The 15,163-nt window shown below is 42.1% G+C and overlaps 22 non-coding genes across 22 annotated transcripts; all 22 read left to right on the top strand.

The window, feature by feature from the left end:
* The first annotated feature begins 379 nt into the window (after positions 1–379).
* trnal-aag lies at positions 380–461 on the top strand. The gene has a single exon. It is a non-coding gene; the product is annotated as a tRNA-Leu (tRNA).
* A 514-nt stretch (positions 462–975) lies between these two features.
* trnal-uag lies at positions 976–1,057 on the top strand. Its single transcript has one exon. It is a non-coding gene; the product is annotated as a tRNA-Leu (tRNA).
* Positions 1,058–1,311: 254 nt separating this feature from the next.
* Positions 1,312–1,393, top strand: trnal-aag. The gene has a single exon. It is a non-coding gene; the product is annotated as a tRNA-Leu (tRNA).
* A 243-nt stretch (positions 1,394–1,636) lies between these two features.
* trnal-aag lies at positions 1,637–1,718 on the top strand. The gene has a single exon. It is a non-coding gene; the product is annotated as a tRNA-Leu (tRNA).
* A 297-nt stretch (positions 1,719–2,015) lies between these two features.
* Positions 2,016–2,097, top strand: trnal-uag. Its single transcript has one exon. It is a non-coding gene; the product is annotated as a tRNA-Leu (tRNA).
* A 254-nt stretch (positions 2,098–2,351) lies between these two features.
* trnal-aag lies at positions 2,352–2,433 on the top strand. Its single transcript has one exon. It is a non-coding gene; the product is annotated as a tRNA-Leu (tRNA).
* Positions 2,434–2,687: 254 nt separating this feature from the next.
* Positions 2,688–2,769, top strand: trnal-aag. The gene has a single exon. It is a non-coding gene; the product is annotated as a tRNA-Leu (tRNA).
* A 4,732-nt stretch (positions 2,770–7,501) lies between these two features.
* trnal-uag lies at positions 7,502–7,583 on the top strand. The gene has a single exon. It is a non-coding gene; the product is annotated as a tRNA-Leu (tRNA).
* A 257-nt stretch (positions 7,584–7,840) lies between these two features.
* Positions 7,841–7,922, top strand: trnal-aag. Its single transcript has one exon. It is a non-coding gene; the product is annotated as a tRNA-Leu (tRNA).
* A 612-nt stretch (positions 7,923–8,534) lies between these two features.
* trnal-aag lies at positions 8,535–8,616 on the top strand. Its single transcript has one exon. It is a non-coding gene; the product is annotated as a tRNA-Leu (tRNA).
* A 257-nt stretch (positions 8,617–8,873) lies between these two features.
* trnal-aag lies at positions 8,874–8,955 on the top strand. Its single transcript has one exon. It is a non-coding gene; the product is annotated as a tRNA-Leu (tRNA).
* A 254-nt stretch (positions 8,956–9,209) lies between these two features.
* On the top strand, positions 9,210–9,291 carry trnal-uag. The gene has a single exon. It is a non-coding gene; the product is annotated as a tRNA-Leu (tRNA).
* A 257-nt stretch (positions 9,292–9,548) lies between these two features.
* trnal-aag lies at positions 9,549–9,630 on the top strand. Its single transcript has one exon. It is a non-coding gene; the product is annotated as a tRNA-Leu (tRNA).
* A 254-nt stretch (positions 9,631–9,884) lies between these two features.
* On the top strand, positions 9,885–9,966 carry trnal-aag. The gene has a single exon. It is a non-coding gene; the product is annotated as a tRNA-Leu (tRNA).
* Positions 9,967–10,223: 257 nt separating this feature from the next.
* Positions 10,224–10,305, top strand: trnal-aag. The gene has a single exon. It is a non-coding gene; the product is annotated as a tRNA-Leu (tRNA).
* A 257-nt stretch (positions 10,306–10,562) lies between these two features.
* Positions 10,563–10,644, top strand: trnal-aag. The gene has a single exon. It is a non-coding gene; the product is annotated as a tRNA-Leu (tRNA).
* A 257-nt stretch (positions 10,645–10,901) lies between these two features.
* trnal-aag lies at positions 10,902–10,983 on the top strand. The gene has a single exon. It is a non-coding gene; the product is annotated as a tRNA-Leu (tRNA).
* Positions 10,984–13,685: 2,702 nt separating this feature from the next.
* On the top strand, positions 13,686–13,767 carry trnal-uag. Its single transcript has one exon. It is a non-coding gene; the product is annotated as a tRNA-Leu (tRNA).
* A 257-nt stretch (positions 13,768–14,024) lies between these two features.
* On the top strand, positions 14,025–14,106 carry trnal-aag. The gene has a single exon. It is a non-coding gene; the product is annotated as a tRNA-Leu (tRNA).
* A 257-nt stretch (positions 14,107–14,363) lies between these two features.
* trnal-aag lies at positions 14,364–14,445 on the top strand. The gene has a single exon. It is a non-coding gene; the product is annotated as a tRNA-Leu (tRNA).
* Positions 14,446–14,706: 261 nt separating this feature from the next.
* On the top strand, positions 14,707–14,788 carry trnal-aag. The gene has a single exon. It is a non-coding gene; the product is annotated as a tRNA-Leu (tRNA).
* A 261-nt stretch (positions 14,789–15,049) lies between these two features.
* Positions 15,050–15,131, top strand: trnal-aag. Its single transcript has one exon. It is a non-coding gene; the product is annotated as a tRNA-Leu (tRNA).
* Positions 15,132–15,163: the final 32 nt, after the last annotated feature.

The following is a 15,163-nucleotide window of genomic DNA, read 5'->3' as shown; positions in this document are numbered from 1 at the left end:
TGCACACCGGGCATTCAGATGACATCCTTCCTGAAACACACATAATGATTTTGATCAAAATGATGTTATAGTTCTCCGTTTATATGCGTTAGCGTGAGCGGTGGTTTGCGACACTGGGTCCGATGCATCAATTCATGGTGCATGGACGAAGGGAAGTATTGGGTTACCACCGGGTCAGATGGTCCCACTTCCGCACCAACGCGGGGCTGGTGATGGCAACATTGGGTCCGATGCATCAGTACATACCAATTTTTGGAGAATTTGGACTCTTGACTTCTTGTCACTGGCTGAAGGGCTAATTTCATTTATGTCATTTTGGTTGCTATCAAGCTCATTCTTCTGTAATTCTTTAATGAGGTGCATTTTCTGCTTGTAAACAGGTAGTGTGGCCGAGCGGTCTAAGGCGCTGGATTAAGGCTCCAGTCTCTCAGGAGGCGTGGGTTCAAATCCCACCACTGCCATTGTATATACATTAATCAAGTGATATTTGGAAACCACACCCAACCTGAAGACAGTCTAAAAAACCCTCAGTCTTGAGTTGGGTGTGTCACTGGCTGAAGGGCTAATTTGATTTATTTCATTTTGGTTGCTATCAAGCTCATTCTTCTGTAATTCTTTAATTAGGTGCATTTTCTGCTTGAAAACAGGTATTGTGGCCGAGCGGTCTAAGGCGCTGGATTTAGGCTCCGGTCTCTCAAGAGGCGTAGGTTCAAATCCCACCACTGCCATTATATATACAAGAATCAAGTGATATTTGGAAACCACACCCAACCTGAAGACAGTGTCATAAAACCTCAGTCTTGAGTTGGGTTTGACTCAACTTGAAGGTCAGTTTGCTTTGGGATAAGTTGGAAAATTTGGACTCTTGACTTCTTGTCACTGGCTGAAGGGCTAATTTCATTTATGTCATTTTGGTTGCAATCAAGCTCATTCTTCTGTAATTCTTAAATTAGGTGCATTTTCTGCTTGAAAACAGGTAGTGTGGCCGAGCGGTCTAAGGCGCTGGATTTAGGCTCCAGTCTCTCAGGAGGCGTGGGTTCAAATCCCACCACTGCCATTATATATACAAGAATCAAGTGATATTTGGAAACCACATCCAACCTGAAGACAGTCTCAAAAAAACTCTGTCTTGAGTTGGGTGTGACTCAACTTGAAGGTCAGTGTGCTTTATGATGAGTTGCCAATTGTTGGAGAATTTGGACTCTTGACTTCTTGTCACTGGCTGAAGGGCTAATTTCATTTATGTCATTTTGGTTGCTATCAAGCTCATTCTTCTTTTTTTCTATTAGGTGCATTTTCTGCTTGAAAACAGGTAGTGTGGCTGAGCGGTCTAAGACGCTGGATTAAGGCTCCAGTCTCTCAGGAGGCGTGGGTTCAAATCCCACCACTGCCATTATATATACATTAATTAAGTGATATTTGGAAACCACACCCAACCTGAAGACAGTGTCATGAAACCTCAGTCTTGATTTGGGTGTGACTCAACTTGAAGGTCAGTGTGCTTTGGGATGAGTTGAGAATTTGGACTCTTGACTTCTTGTCACTGGCTGAAGGCCTAATTTCATTTATGTCATTTTGGTTGCTATCAAGCTCATTGTTATTTTTTTCTATTAGGTGCATTTTCTCATTGAGAAAAGGTAGTGTGGCCGAGCGGTCTAAGGCGCTGGATTAAGGCTCCAGTCTCTCAGGAGGCGTGGGTTCAAATCCCACCACTGCCATTATATATACAAGAATCAAGTGATATTTGGAAACCACACCCAACCTGAAGACAGTCTCAAAAAAACTCTGTCTTGAGTTGGGTGTGAAGATATTTAAAATAACACCTCAGTCTTGAGTTGGGTGTGACTCAACTTGAAGGTCAGTGTGCTTTGGGATGAGTTGCCAATTTTTGGAGAATTTGGACTCTTGACTTCTTGTCACTGGCTGAAGTGCTAATTTCATTTATGTCATTTTGGTTGCTATCAAGCTCATTCTTCTGTAATTCTTTAATGAGGTGCATTTTCTGCTTGTAAACAGGTAGTGTGGCCGAGCGGTCTAAGGCGCTGGATTTAGGCTCCAGTCTCTCAGGAGGCGTGGGTTCAAATCCCACCACTGCCATTATATATACAAGAATCAAGTGATATTTGGAAACCACATCCAACCTGAAGACAGTCAAGTAAAACCTCCGTCTTGATTTGGGTGTTACTCAACTTGAAGGTCAGTGTGCTTCAGGATGAGTTGCCAATTGTTGGAGAATTTGGACTCTTGACTTCTTGTCACTGGCTGAAGGGCTAATTTGATTTATGTCATTTTGGTTGCTATCAAGCTCATTCTTCTTTTTTTCTATTAGGTGCATTTTCTCATTGAAAAGAGGTAGTGTGGCCGAGCGGTCTAAGGCGCTGGATTAAGGCTCCAGTCTCTCAGGAGGCGTGGGTTCAAATCCCACCACTGCCATTATATATACATTAATCAAGTGATATTTGGAAACCACATCCAACCTGAAGACAGTGTCATCAAACCTCAGTCTTGAGTTGGGTGTGACTCAACTTGAAGGTCAGTGTGCTTTGGGATGAGTTGCCAATTGTTGGAGAATGTTGACTCTTGACTTCTTGTCACTGGCTGAAGGGCTAATTTGATTTATGTCATTTTGGTTGCTATCAAGCTCATTCTTCTTTTTTTCTATTAGGTGCATTTTCTCATTGAAAAGAGGTAGTGTGGCCGAGCGGTCTAAGGCGCTGGATTAAGGCTCCAGTCTCTCAGGAGGTGTGGGTTCAAATCCCACCACTGCCATTATAAATACAATAATCAAGTGATATTTGGAAACCACACCCAACCTGAAGACAGTGTCATGAAACCTCAGTCTTGAGTTGGGTTTGACTCAACTTGAAGGTCAGTGTGCTTTGGGATGAGTTGCCAATTTTTGGAGAATTTGGACTCTTGACTTCTTGTCACTGGCCGAAGGGCTAATTTCATTTATGTCATTTTGGTTGCTATCAAGCTCATTCTTCTGTAATTCTTTAATTAGGTGCATTTTCTGCTTGAAAACAGGTAGTGTTGCCGAGCGGTCTAAGGCGCTGGATTAAGGCTCCAGTCTCTCAGGAGGCGTGGGTTCAAATCCCACCACTTACTTGGGAGGGTTTTCCTGCTTTCTGTTTTGGCACAAAAGGGAAATGAACAAGTTAAGTCTGCTTCCTCCGTGACTCACATTTCAGTCATGTACACAAAGTGTGATTTTCACTACATTGGTGCAGGTGCTTTCACTTTCCACTTCCGGTTACGCACCCGGAAGATTCGAATGCAAGTTTTCAGCGCTTGTCCGTGCATCCATATGCTCGTTACTTTAAAACGTTTTTGATGTGATTTAGGTGCCTTTTTCTATACAGTAGTATTTGCCACGACGTTGTCCTTAGACTTTCTCGACGATGTTCGTCGCATGAATAAGCGGCAGAATTAGGGCAATATCTGTGAATTACTCTCACACCCTACACACTACTGAAACCACAATCAGGTCATCTACGATCTACGGAGACCTGCTCCCGCCTGTAGAGTGGCTCCACGCTTCGGGCTGGGGCCTGCTTTCACCGGGCGTGTGCTGCTGTGCGGAGGAGGATCTGCCGCGGCTGGGGCCTGCTCTCCACCTGTCCTGGTTCTGCTGTTACGGAGGCCTGCTCCCACCTGTCGTGTGTTCCAGTGTCGTGTGCTGCTTGCTGAGGAGACCTCTTATCCCGGGGATACCACGGAGGGACCGGTGCGCTTCCTCGCTGCTGCTTTCGCCTGTCCTTTGCTGCTGTTGAGGAGGAGGATTTTTTTTTGCCCCGGGAACATCACGGATATTGTGTGCTTGTCTGGGAGGATGGCCCATATCGTGATTCTGCTGTGCCTGTTAACTGTTCTGGACTATGAGAAGATCTCTAGTCATCCTGAGAAGCCTACTGGATTCAGGTCTGTTCTGCCACCCGCAGTAGGCATCCCCTGCAAAGGGTCGGATGTGTTACACAAACAGTTACCGGTCACCTTGTCACAGACAATCTGCTCGACAAAATATGTTTGTCTTTTTTGTTTGCCTGCGATGATGGTACTTCAGGACTGCTTCTTAAGCTCAAATCACACTCTCGCAGACTTTTCCGGTGATTCTAAAATAGATGACAATGTGTGTGTGTCGATTAAGAGGAAAAGATGCCTGTTTTTTTTGTTATTATTACTGTCAGGAAATGTTCAACCTAACCCTGGTCCGCCCAGTAGTAGTAGTCAGATCGCTACTCCTGCTGATTTTAAAGCTAGGTCTGGGTTGGGTTTCATCCACTTGAATGTGCGCAGTCTGTTAGGTAAGCTAGATTTTGTCCGCATTTGGGCAAGCTCGACTGACGCTGACGTCATTGTGTTATCAGAAACATGGCTAAATAAAACTATTTTGGCCTCTGACATATCCTTAAATGGCTATAATGTGTATCGTACCGACCGGCCTAATAAAGGTGGTGGAGTTGCCATTTATGTTAAGAATAAGTTCAGTGTAACCACATTGATCTCCAAATCTGTCAGTAAGCAATTCGAATTTTTAGCCTTAAATATAGAAGTGGCAAAGGGGCAACAAGTCATGGTGGTAGGGTGTTACAGACCCCCCTCAGCTGTCAAGGACTCCTTGTCTTCACTAGCAACACTTTTATCACAACTAGACTACAAGGAAATAGTGCTACTTGGAGATTTTAACTGGGACTGGTTAACTGCAGTATCAGAGGATTTAAAAAACCTTTGTATCTCTTTGAATGTTACTCAGATTGTTGACAGTCCTACTCGCCCTAACGTTAAGTCCCCTAATAGATCATCCCTAATTGATCTCATTCTAACTAATGTTCCCTATAAATACCTATCTGTGGGAGTATTTGCAAATGATGTGAGTGACCACTGTGTTGTAGCCACAATTAGGGACACTAAGGTCCAAAAGGTTAAACCCCGTATTATTATTAAGAGACACATAAAACATTTTGTGGAGCAGGGTTTTGTTCATGATCTGTTTGGGTTTGATTGGGGAAAAATCGATCTGTGTGCTGATGTTGAAACTGCATGGTCTTATTTTTATCTTGGTTTTATGGAAATTATAGATAGACATGCACCCCTACGTACTTTTAGAGTAAAGGGATGAGACAATCCTTGGTTTTCTGCTGAACTGTCCAGTCTCCTACATGAGAGAAACAAGGCCTGGGCAAAGGGTAGGAAATCAGGCTCAGAGGTTAAATGGCTGCGTTTTAGGTAACTAAGAAATAGCTTCACTTCACAGGTCAAAAATGCTAAGTCGAAGTACTATTTGTCAGTTACTACAGAAAACCTAAATAATCCTAGGAAATTTTGGAAAGCCATAAAATCGCTATCCACCGGTGAGATCCGAAATGAGCTACCTCCGTGCATTACCACAGCATCTGGCTCTATATCGGACAGGGCTACTATGTTAAATTGTTTTAATGAGCATTTTGTGTCCTGCGGTTCTATGTTTGATTCTGTGACTAACTCTGCTTTTGTGAACACCACAGTCGGTGACTCTGAACAATGTGGTCTGGAAAACCCTTTCAGTTTTACTCCTTTTACTGTTGATGTTGTTCGTGAAGCTTTAACCAAGTTAGATCCTAAGAAACCGGCCGGCCCGGACAACGTGGAACCTTTCTTTTTAAAGATAGCTGCAGATTTTATTGCTCCACCTCTCACTACTCTTTTTAACCTCTCCCTCAGCACAAACACAATTCCAAAACTGTGGAAGTCAGCGTATGTCCTGCCTTTGCTGAAAGGAGGGGAGGCAACTGTTTTAAATAACTATAGGCCCATCTCTAAATTGTCAGTTCTGGCTAAGGTTCTTGAACGCCTAGTGAGTGAACAGGTAAAGGTGTTTTTATGTACAAATGACATCCTGTCAAAACATCAGTCAGGCTTCAGGAAGCAACATAGCACCATCACTGCCACAATGAAAGTGGTGAATGACATTACAAGTATTTTAGATAAAAAGCAGAGTTGTGCAGCTCTATTTATTGACCTTTCCAAAGCGTTTGATACCGTCGATCATCACATCTTAAAGCAAAGGCTACTCAGTATTGGCTTATCCAGCCATGCAGTGGGGTGATTTGTGAACTACCTCTCTGAAAGGTCCCAATGTGTTCACTTTGATGGGCTGTCTTCTGAGTGGTTGAACATTGCTAATGGTGTTCCTCAAGGTTCTGTTTTAGGTCCACTTTTATTCTCCATCTACATCAATAGTTTAGGTGAAAATGTGGATGAAGCTACTTTGCATTTTTATGCGGATGACACCGTGATGTACTGTGCAGGTCCCTCCATTAAGGAGGCTGTTGTTAAATTACAGGCTGTTTTTAACATTATTCAGACTCAGCTCTCTGAACTAAAGCTTCTTTTAAATGTTGAGAAAACCAAGGTAATGCTCTTTTCTAAAGCTAAAAAGACTCCAGAGACTGCTTTGGATATTGTGACTATGCAAGGACAAGTACTCCAAGTGGTTAGCTATTATAAATACCTTGGTATCTGGCTTGATGATTGTCTTACTTTTAAACTTCACGTCACTAATCTGCTTAAAAAGCTGAGGGTTAGATTAGGTTTCTTTTTCAGAAACAAGTCCTGTTTCTCTTTTGAAGCCAGGAAAAGGCTAGTCACTGTGACCTTTTTACCTGTGCTAGACTATGGTGATTTGATCTACATGAATGCACCTGCCCATTGCCTGGAAAGGTTAGATGCCGCCTATCACAGTGCTCTGAGATTTGTTACTAACTGTAAAGCACTTACTCATCACTGTACCCTGTATGCCAAGGCAGGTCTGCCTTCACTTACTGTTCGGAGGCTCAGTCATTGGTACATGTTCATCTACAAAGCCATGCTGGGTAAACTACCTTCTTATATCTGCTCCTTGATCTCACGGAGAGTGGCAAGTAGCTATTGCCTGAGATCACAGGATGTGTTTTTATTACATGTGCAAAGTGCTAGGACTGTTTTAGGTGCTAAAGCTTTTATGTGCGCTGCTCCTCTAGCTTGGAACACTATGCAAAAAATATTGAAACTCAGCATTTTGATTCCCTTGCATCATTTTAAAGCACGACTGGATGAAATATTATTGGATACCTGTAAATGTAAATAGATGCTAATGTATACCCCTGTAATTATGTTGTGATGTCCTTTTTGTTTTCTGTTTGTTTTTATATGTGTAACTCAATGTACCGCAGGTCTCCCTTGTAAAAGAGATCGTTGATCTCAATGGGATTTTTAACCTGGATAAATAAAGGCTACAAACAAACAAACAAACTGCCATTATATATACAAGAATCAAGTGATATTTGGAAACCACACCCAACCTGAAGACAGTCTAAAAAACCCTCAGTCTTGAGTTGGGTGTGAAGACATTTAAAAAAAAACCTCAGTCTTGATTTGGGTGTGTCACTGGCTGAAAGGGCTAATTTGATTTATTTCATTTTGGTTGCTATCAAGCTCATTCTTCTACTTTTTTTTTATTAGGTGCATTTTCTCAATGAAAACAGGTAGTGTGGCCGAGCGGTCTAAGGCGCTGGATTTAGGCTCCAGTCTCTCAGGAGGCGTGGGTTCAAATCCCACCACTGCCCTTATATATACAAGAATCAAGTGATATTTGGAAACCACATCCAACCTGAAGACAGTCTAGTAAAACCTCCGTCTTGATTTGGGTGTGACTCAACTTGAAGGTCAGTGTGCTTTGGGATGAGTTGCCAATTGTGGGAGAATTTGGACTCTTGACTTCTTGTCACTGGCTGAAGGGCTAATTTGATTTATGTCATTTTGGTTGCAATCAAGCTCATTCTTCTGTAATTCTTAAATTAGGTGCATTTTCTGCTTGAAAACAGGTAGTGTGGCCGAGCGGTCTAAGGCGCTGGATTAAGGCTCCAGTCTCTCAGGAGGCGTGGGTTCAAATCCCACCACTGCCATTATATATACAAGAATCAAGTGATATTTGGAAATCACACCCAACCTGAAGACAGTCTAAAAAAACCTCATTCTTGAGTTGGCTGTGAAGACATTTAAAAACAAGCTCAATCTTGAGTTGGGTTTGACTCAACTTGAAGGTCAGTGTGCTTTGGGTTCAGTGGCCAATAGTTGGAGAATTTGGACTCTTGACTTCTTGTCACTGGCTGAAGGGCTAATTTCATTTATGTCATTTTGGTTGCTATCAAGCTCATTCTTCTGTAATTGTTTTATTAGGTGCATTTTCTCATTGAAAACAGGTAGTGTGGCCGAGCGGTCTAAGGCGCTCGATTAAGGCTCCAGTCTCTCAGGAGGCGTGGCTTCAAATCCCACCACTGCCATTATATTTGGAAACCACACCCAACCTGAAGACAGTGTCATAAAATCTGAGTCTTGAGTTGAGTGTGACTCAACTTCAAGGTCAGTGTGCTTTGGGATGAGTTGCCAATTGTTGGAGAATTTGGACTCTTGACTTCTTGTCACTGGCTGAAGGGCTAATTTCATTCATGTCATTTTGGTTGCTATCAAGCTCATTCTTCTTTTTTTCTATTAGGTGCATTTTCTCATTGAAAAAAGGTAGTGTGGCCGAGCGGTCTAAGGCGCTGGATTAAGGCTCCAGTCTCTCAGGAGGCGTGGGTTCAAATCCCACCACTGCCATTATATATACATTTATCAAGTGATATTTGGAAACCACACCCAACCTGAAGACAGTGTCATCAAACCTCAGTCTTGAGTTGGGTTTGACTCAACTTGAAGGTCAGTGTGCTTTGGGATGAGTTGCCAATTGTTGGAGAATTTGGACTCTTGACTTCTTGTCACTGGCTGAAGAGCTAATTTCGTTTATGTCATTTTGGTTGCTATCAAGCTCATTCTTCTGTAATTCTTTAATTAGGTGCATTTTCTGCTTGAAAACAGGTAGTGTGGCCGAGCGGTCTAAGGCGCTGGATTAAGGCTCCAGTCTCTCAGGAGGCGTGGGTTCAAATCCCACCACTGCCATTATATATACAAGAATCAAGTGATATTTGGAAACCACATCCAACCTGAAGACAGTCTAGTAAAACCTCCGTCTTGATTTGGGTGTGACTCAACTTGAAGGTCAGTGTGCTTTGGGATGAGTTGCCAATTTTTGGAGAATTTGGACTCTTGACTTCTTGTCACTGGCTGAAGGGCTAATTTGATTTATGTCATTTTGGTTGCCATCAAGCTGATTCTTATTTTTTTCTATTAGGTGCATTTTCTCATTGAGAAAAGGTAGTGTGGCCGAGCAGTCTAAGGCGCTGGATTTAGGCTCCAGTCTCTCAGGAGGCGTGGGTTCAAATCCCACCACTGCCATTATATATACAAGAATCAAGTGATATTTGGAAACCACACCCAACCTGAAGACAGTGTCATCAAACCTCAGTCTTGAGTTGGGTGTGACTCAACTTGAAGATCAGTGTGCTTTGGGATGAGTTGCCAATTTTTGGAGAATTTGGACTCTTGACTTCTTGTCACTGGCCGAAGGGCTAATTTCATTTATGTCATTTTGGTTGCAATCAAGCTCATTCTTCTGTAATTCTTTAATTAGGTGCATTTTCTGCTTGAAAACAGGTAGTGTGGCCGAGCGGTCTAAGGCGCTGGATTAAGGCTCCAGTCTCTCAGGAGGCGTGGGTTCAAATCCCACCACTGCCATTATAAATACAATAATCAAGTGATATTTGGAAACCACACCCAACCTGAAGACAGTGTCATGACACCTCAGTCTTGAGTTGGGTGTGACTCAACTTGAAGATCAGTGTGCTTTGGGATGAGTTGCCAATTGTTGGAAAATGTGGACTCTTGACTTCTTGTCACTGGCTGAAGGGCTAATTTGATTTATGTCATTTTGGTTGCTATCAAGCTCATTCTTATTTTTTTCTATTAGGTGCATTTTCTCATTGAGAAAAGGAAGTGTGGCCGAGCGGTCTAAGGCGCTGGATTAAGGATCCAGTCTCTCAGGAGGCGTGGGTTCAAATCCCACCACTGCCATTATATATACAAGAATCAAGTGATATTTGGAAACCACATCCAACCTGAAGACAGTCTCATAAAACCTCAGTCTTGATTTGGGTGTGACTCAACTTGAAGGTCAGTGTGCTTTGGGATGAGTTGCCAATTTTTGGAGAATTTGGAAGCTTGACTTCTTGTCACTGGCCGAAGGGCTAATTTCATTTATGTCATTTTGGTTGCTATCAAGCTCATTCTTCTGTAATTCTTTAATTATGTGCATTTTCTGCTTGAAAACAGGTAGTGTGGCCGAGCGGTCTAAGGCGCTGGATTAAGGCTCCAGTCTCTCAGGAGGCGTGGGTTCAAATCCCACCACTGCCATTATATATACAAGAATCAAGTGATATTTGGAAACCACACCCAACCTGAAGACAGTGTCATCAAACCTCAGTCTTGAGTTGGGTGTGACTCAACTTGAAGATCAGTGTGCTTTGGGATGAGTTGCCAATTTTTGGAGAATTTGGACTCTTGACTTCTTGTCACTGGCCGAAGGGCTAATTTCATTTATGTCATTTTGGTTGCTATCAAGCTCATTCTTCTGTAATTCTTTAATTAGGTGCATTTTCTGCTTGAAAACAGGTAGTGTGGCCGAGCGGTCTAAGGCGCTGGATTAAGGCTCCAGTCTCTCAGGAGGCGTGGGTTCAAATCCCACCACTGCCATTATATATACATTTATCAAGTGATATTTGGAAACCACACCCAACCTGAAGACAGTGTCATCAAACCTCAGTCTTGAGTTGGGTTTGACTCAACTTGAAGGTCAGTGTGCTTTGGGATGAGTTGCCAATTGTTGGAGAATTTGGACTCTTGACTTCTTGTCACTGGCTGAAGGGCTAATTTGATTGATGTCATTTTGGTTGCTATCAAGCTCATTCTTCTTCTTTTTTTTTATTAGGTGCATTTTCTCATTGAAAAGAGGTAATGTGGCCGAGCGGTCTAAGGCGCTGGATTAAGGCCCCAGTCTCTCAGGAGGCGTGGGTTCAATTCCCACCACTGCCATTATATATACAAGAATCAAGTGATATTTGGAAACCACACCCAACCTGAAGACAGTCTAAAAAACACTCAGTCTTGAGTTGGGTGTGAAGATATTTAAAAATAACCTCAGTCTTGATTTGGGTGTGACTCAACTTGAAGGTCAGTGTGCTTTGGGATGAGTTGCCAATTTTTGGAGAATTTGGACTCTTGACTTCTTGTCACTGGCTGAAGGGCTAATTTCATTTATGTCATTTTGGTTGCTATCAAGCTCATTCTTTTGTAATTCTTTAATTAGGTGCATTTTCTGTTTGAAAACAGGTAGTGTGGCCGAGCGGTCTAAGGCGCTGGATTAAGGCAAGGCAAGGCAAGTTTATTTATATAGCACCTTTCAACACAAGGTAATTCAAAGTGCTTTACAAAAATGGAAGACATTTTAAAAATGGCATTTAAAATCAGTCATTAAAAAGGAAAGATAATAAAATAAACATTAAAAGAAAAAATACATGGATAAAAGTTAAAAGTTACAGTGCAGTTTAAGATGTGAATAGTTCAATTAAAAGCAGCGGCAAAAAGAAAAGTCTTCAGCCTGGATTTAAAAGTAGTAAGAGTTGCAGCGGACCTGCAGGTTTCTGGGAGTTTTTTCCAGATATTCGGAGCATAATAACTGAATGCTGCTTTACCATGTTTAGTTCTGACTCTGGGGACAGAAAGCTGCCCAGTCCCTGAAGACCTGAGGGTTCTGGATGGTTCATAATTTAGCAGTAGGTCAGACATGTATTTTGGGCCTAAACCATTCAAAGCTTTATAAACCAGCAACAATATTTTGAAATCTATTCTTTGACACACAGGAAGCCAGTGTAAAGACTTCAGAACAGGAGTGATGTGATCCACTTTCTTAGTGTTAGTGAGGACTCGAGCAGCGGCGTTCTGAATTAGCTGCAGCTTTCTAATAGATTTTTTAGTGAGGCCTGTAAAGACACCATTGCAGTAGTCGAGTCTACTGAAGATAAAAGCATGGACAAGTTTTTCCAAATCCTGAGGTGACATTAGTCCTTTAATCCTAGATATGTTCTTTAGGTGATAGTAGGCTGATTTAGTAACTGTTTTAATGTGACTGTTGAAACTCAGGTCAGAGTCCATGACTACACCTAGATTTCTGGCTTTATCTGTTGTTTTGAACATTGCAGACTGAAGCTCAGCGCTAACTTTTATACGTTCTGCCTTGGCTCCAAAAACCATTACCTCAGTTTTATCTTTGTTTAATTGGAGAAAGTTCTGACACATCCAGTCATTGATTTGTTCAATGCACTTACTCAGTGTTTGAATTGGAGCATAATCTCCTGGTGAAATTGTTACGTAAATTTGTGTGTCATCCGCATAGCTATGGTAACTTATTTTGTTGTTTTTCATTATCTGAGCCAGTGGTAGCATGTAGATGTTAAAGAGAAGAGGCCCCAAGATGGAGCCTTGAGGTACCCCACATGTCATATTTGTCAACTCAGATGTGTATTTACCTATAGAAATAAAGTTTTTTCTGTCCTTTAAGTAGGACTCAAACCAATTTAGAACTGTTGCCGAAAGTCCCACCCAGTTTTCTAGTCGGTCTAGTAATATGTTGTGGTCAACAGTGTCAAATGCAGCACTGAGATCTAATAATACTAACACTGAAGTTCTGCCACTGTCTGTGTTTAAGTGGATGTCATTGAAGACCTTTACAAGAGCAGTCTCAGTGCTGTGGTTTGGACGAAATCCTGACTGGAACACATCCAAACAGTTATTTAAATGCAAGAAGTTACTCAACTGTTGAAATACTACTTTTTCAATGATTTTACCTAGAAATGGCAGGTTTGATATTGGCCTGTAATTGTTCATTACTGAGGCATCTAGATTATTCTTTTTTAAGAGCGGTTTAATGACTGCAGTTTTCAGGGCCTCTGGAAAAATACCTGAGTGAAGAGATGTGTTTACTATATGAAGTAGATCTGAGGCCATGCAAGGAAAAACATCTTTGAAAAATCCTGTTGGAATAATATCAAGGCAGCAGGAGGAGGATTTCAGAAGTTGAATAATGTCCTCTAAGTTAAGGCTCCAGTCTCTCAGGAGGCGTGGGTTCAAATCCCACCACTGCCATTATATATACATTAATCAAGTGATATTTGGAAACCACACCCAACCTGAAGACAGTGTCATCAAACCTCAGTCTTGAGTTGGGTTTGACTCAGCTTGAAGGTCAGTGTGCTTTGGGATGAGTTGCCAATTGTTGGAGAATTTGGACTCTTGACTTCTTGTCACTGGCTGAAGGGCTAATTTGATTTTTGTCATTTTGGTTGCTATCAAGCTCATTCTTCTTTTTTTCTATTAGGTGGATTTTCTCATTGAAAAGAGGTAGTGTGGCCGAGCGGTCTAAGGCGCTGGATTAAGGCCCCAGTCTCTCAGGAGGCATGGGTTCAAATCCCACCACTGCCATTATATATATATACAATAATCAAGTGATATTTGGAAACCACACCCAACCTGAAGACAGTCTAAAAAACCCTCAGTCTTGATTTGGGTGTGACTCAACTTGAAGATCAGTGTGCTTTGGGATGAGTTGCCAATTGTTGGAGAATTTGGACTCTTGACTTCTTGTCACTGGCTGAAGGGCTAATTTGATTTATGTCATTTTGGTTGCTATCAAGCTCATTCTTATTTTTTCTATTAGTTGCATTTTCTCATTGAAAAAAGGTAGTGTGGCCGAGCGGTCTAAGGCGCTGGATTTAGGCTCCAGTCTCTCAGGAGGCGTGGGTTCAAATCCCACCACTGCCATTATATATACAAGAATCAAGTGATATTTGGAAACCACACCCAACCTGAAGACAGTCTAAAAAACACTCAGTCTTGAGTTGGGTGTGACTCAACTTGAAGGTCAGTGTGCTTTGGGATGAGTTGCCAATTTTTGGAGAATTTGGACTCTTGACTTCTTGTCACTGGCCGAAGGGCTAATTTCATTTATGTCATTTTGGTTGCAATCAAGCTCATTCTTCTGTAATTCTTTAATTAGGTGCATTTTCTGCTTGAAAACAGGTAGTGTGGCCGAGCGGTCTAAGGCGCTGGATTAAGGCTCCAGTCTCTCAGGAGGCGTGGGTTCAAATCCCACCACTGCCATTATATATACAAGAAGCAAGTGATATTTGGAAACCACACCCAACCTGAAGACAGTGTCATCAAACATCAGTCTTGAGTTGGGTTTGACTCAACTTGAAGGTCAGTGTGCTTTGGGATGAGTTGCCAATTGTTGGAGAATTTGGACTCTTGACTTCTTGTCACTGGCTGAAGGGCTAATTTGATTTATGTCATTTTGGTTGCTATCAAGCTCATTCTTCTCAAATTCTTTAATTAGGTGCATTTTCTGCTTGAAAACAGGTAGTGTGGCCGAGCGGTCTAAGGCGCTGGATTAAGGCTCCAGTCTCTCAGGAGGCGTGGGTTCAAATCCCACCACTGCCAGAATATATATATACAATACTCAAGTGATATTTGGAAACCACACCCAACCTGAAGACAGTCTAAAAAACCCTCAGTCTTGATTTGGGTGTGACTCAACTTGAAGGTCAGTGTGCTTTGGGATGAGTTGCCAATTGTTGGAGAATTTGGACTCTTGACTTCTTGTCACTGGCTGAAGGGCTAATTTGATTTATGTCATTTTGGTTGCTATCAATCTCATTCTTCTTCTTTTTCTTTATTAGGTGCATTTTCTGCTTGTTAACAGGTAGTGTGGCCGAGCGGTCTAAGGCGCTGGATTAAGGCTCCAGTCTCTCAGGAGGCGTGGGTTCAAATCCCACCACTGCCAGAATATATATATACAAGAATCAAGTGATATTTGGAAACCACACCCAACCTGGAGACAGTCTCATAATACCTCAGTCTTGAGTTGGGTGTGACTCAACTTGTAGGTCAGTGTGCTTTGGGTTCAGTGGCCAATAGTTGGAGAATTTGGACTCTTGACTTCTTGTCACTGGCTGAAGGGCTAATTTGACTTATGTAATTTTGGTTGCTATCAAGCTCATTCTTCTGTAATTCTTTAATTATGTGCATTTTCTGCTTGAAAACAGGTAGTGTGGCCGAGCGGTCTAAGGCGCTGGATTAAGGCTCCAGTCTCTCAGGAGGCGTGGGTTCAAATCCCACCACTGCCATTATATATACATTAATCAAGTGATATTTGGAA

Source organism: Trematomus bernacchii, unplaced genomic scaffold, assembly GCF_902827165.1.
Source record: "Trematomus bernacchii unplaced genomic scaffold, fTreBer1.1, whole genome shotgun sequence".
Taxonomy (NCBI): Eukaryota; Metazoa; Chordata; class Actinopteri; order Perciformes; family Nototheniidae; genus Trematomus; species Trematomus bernacchii.
This window is presented reverse-complemented; position numbering and strand designations above follow the sequence as displayed.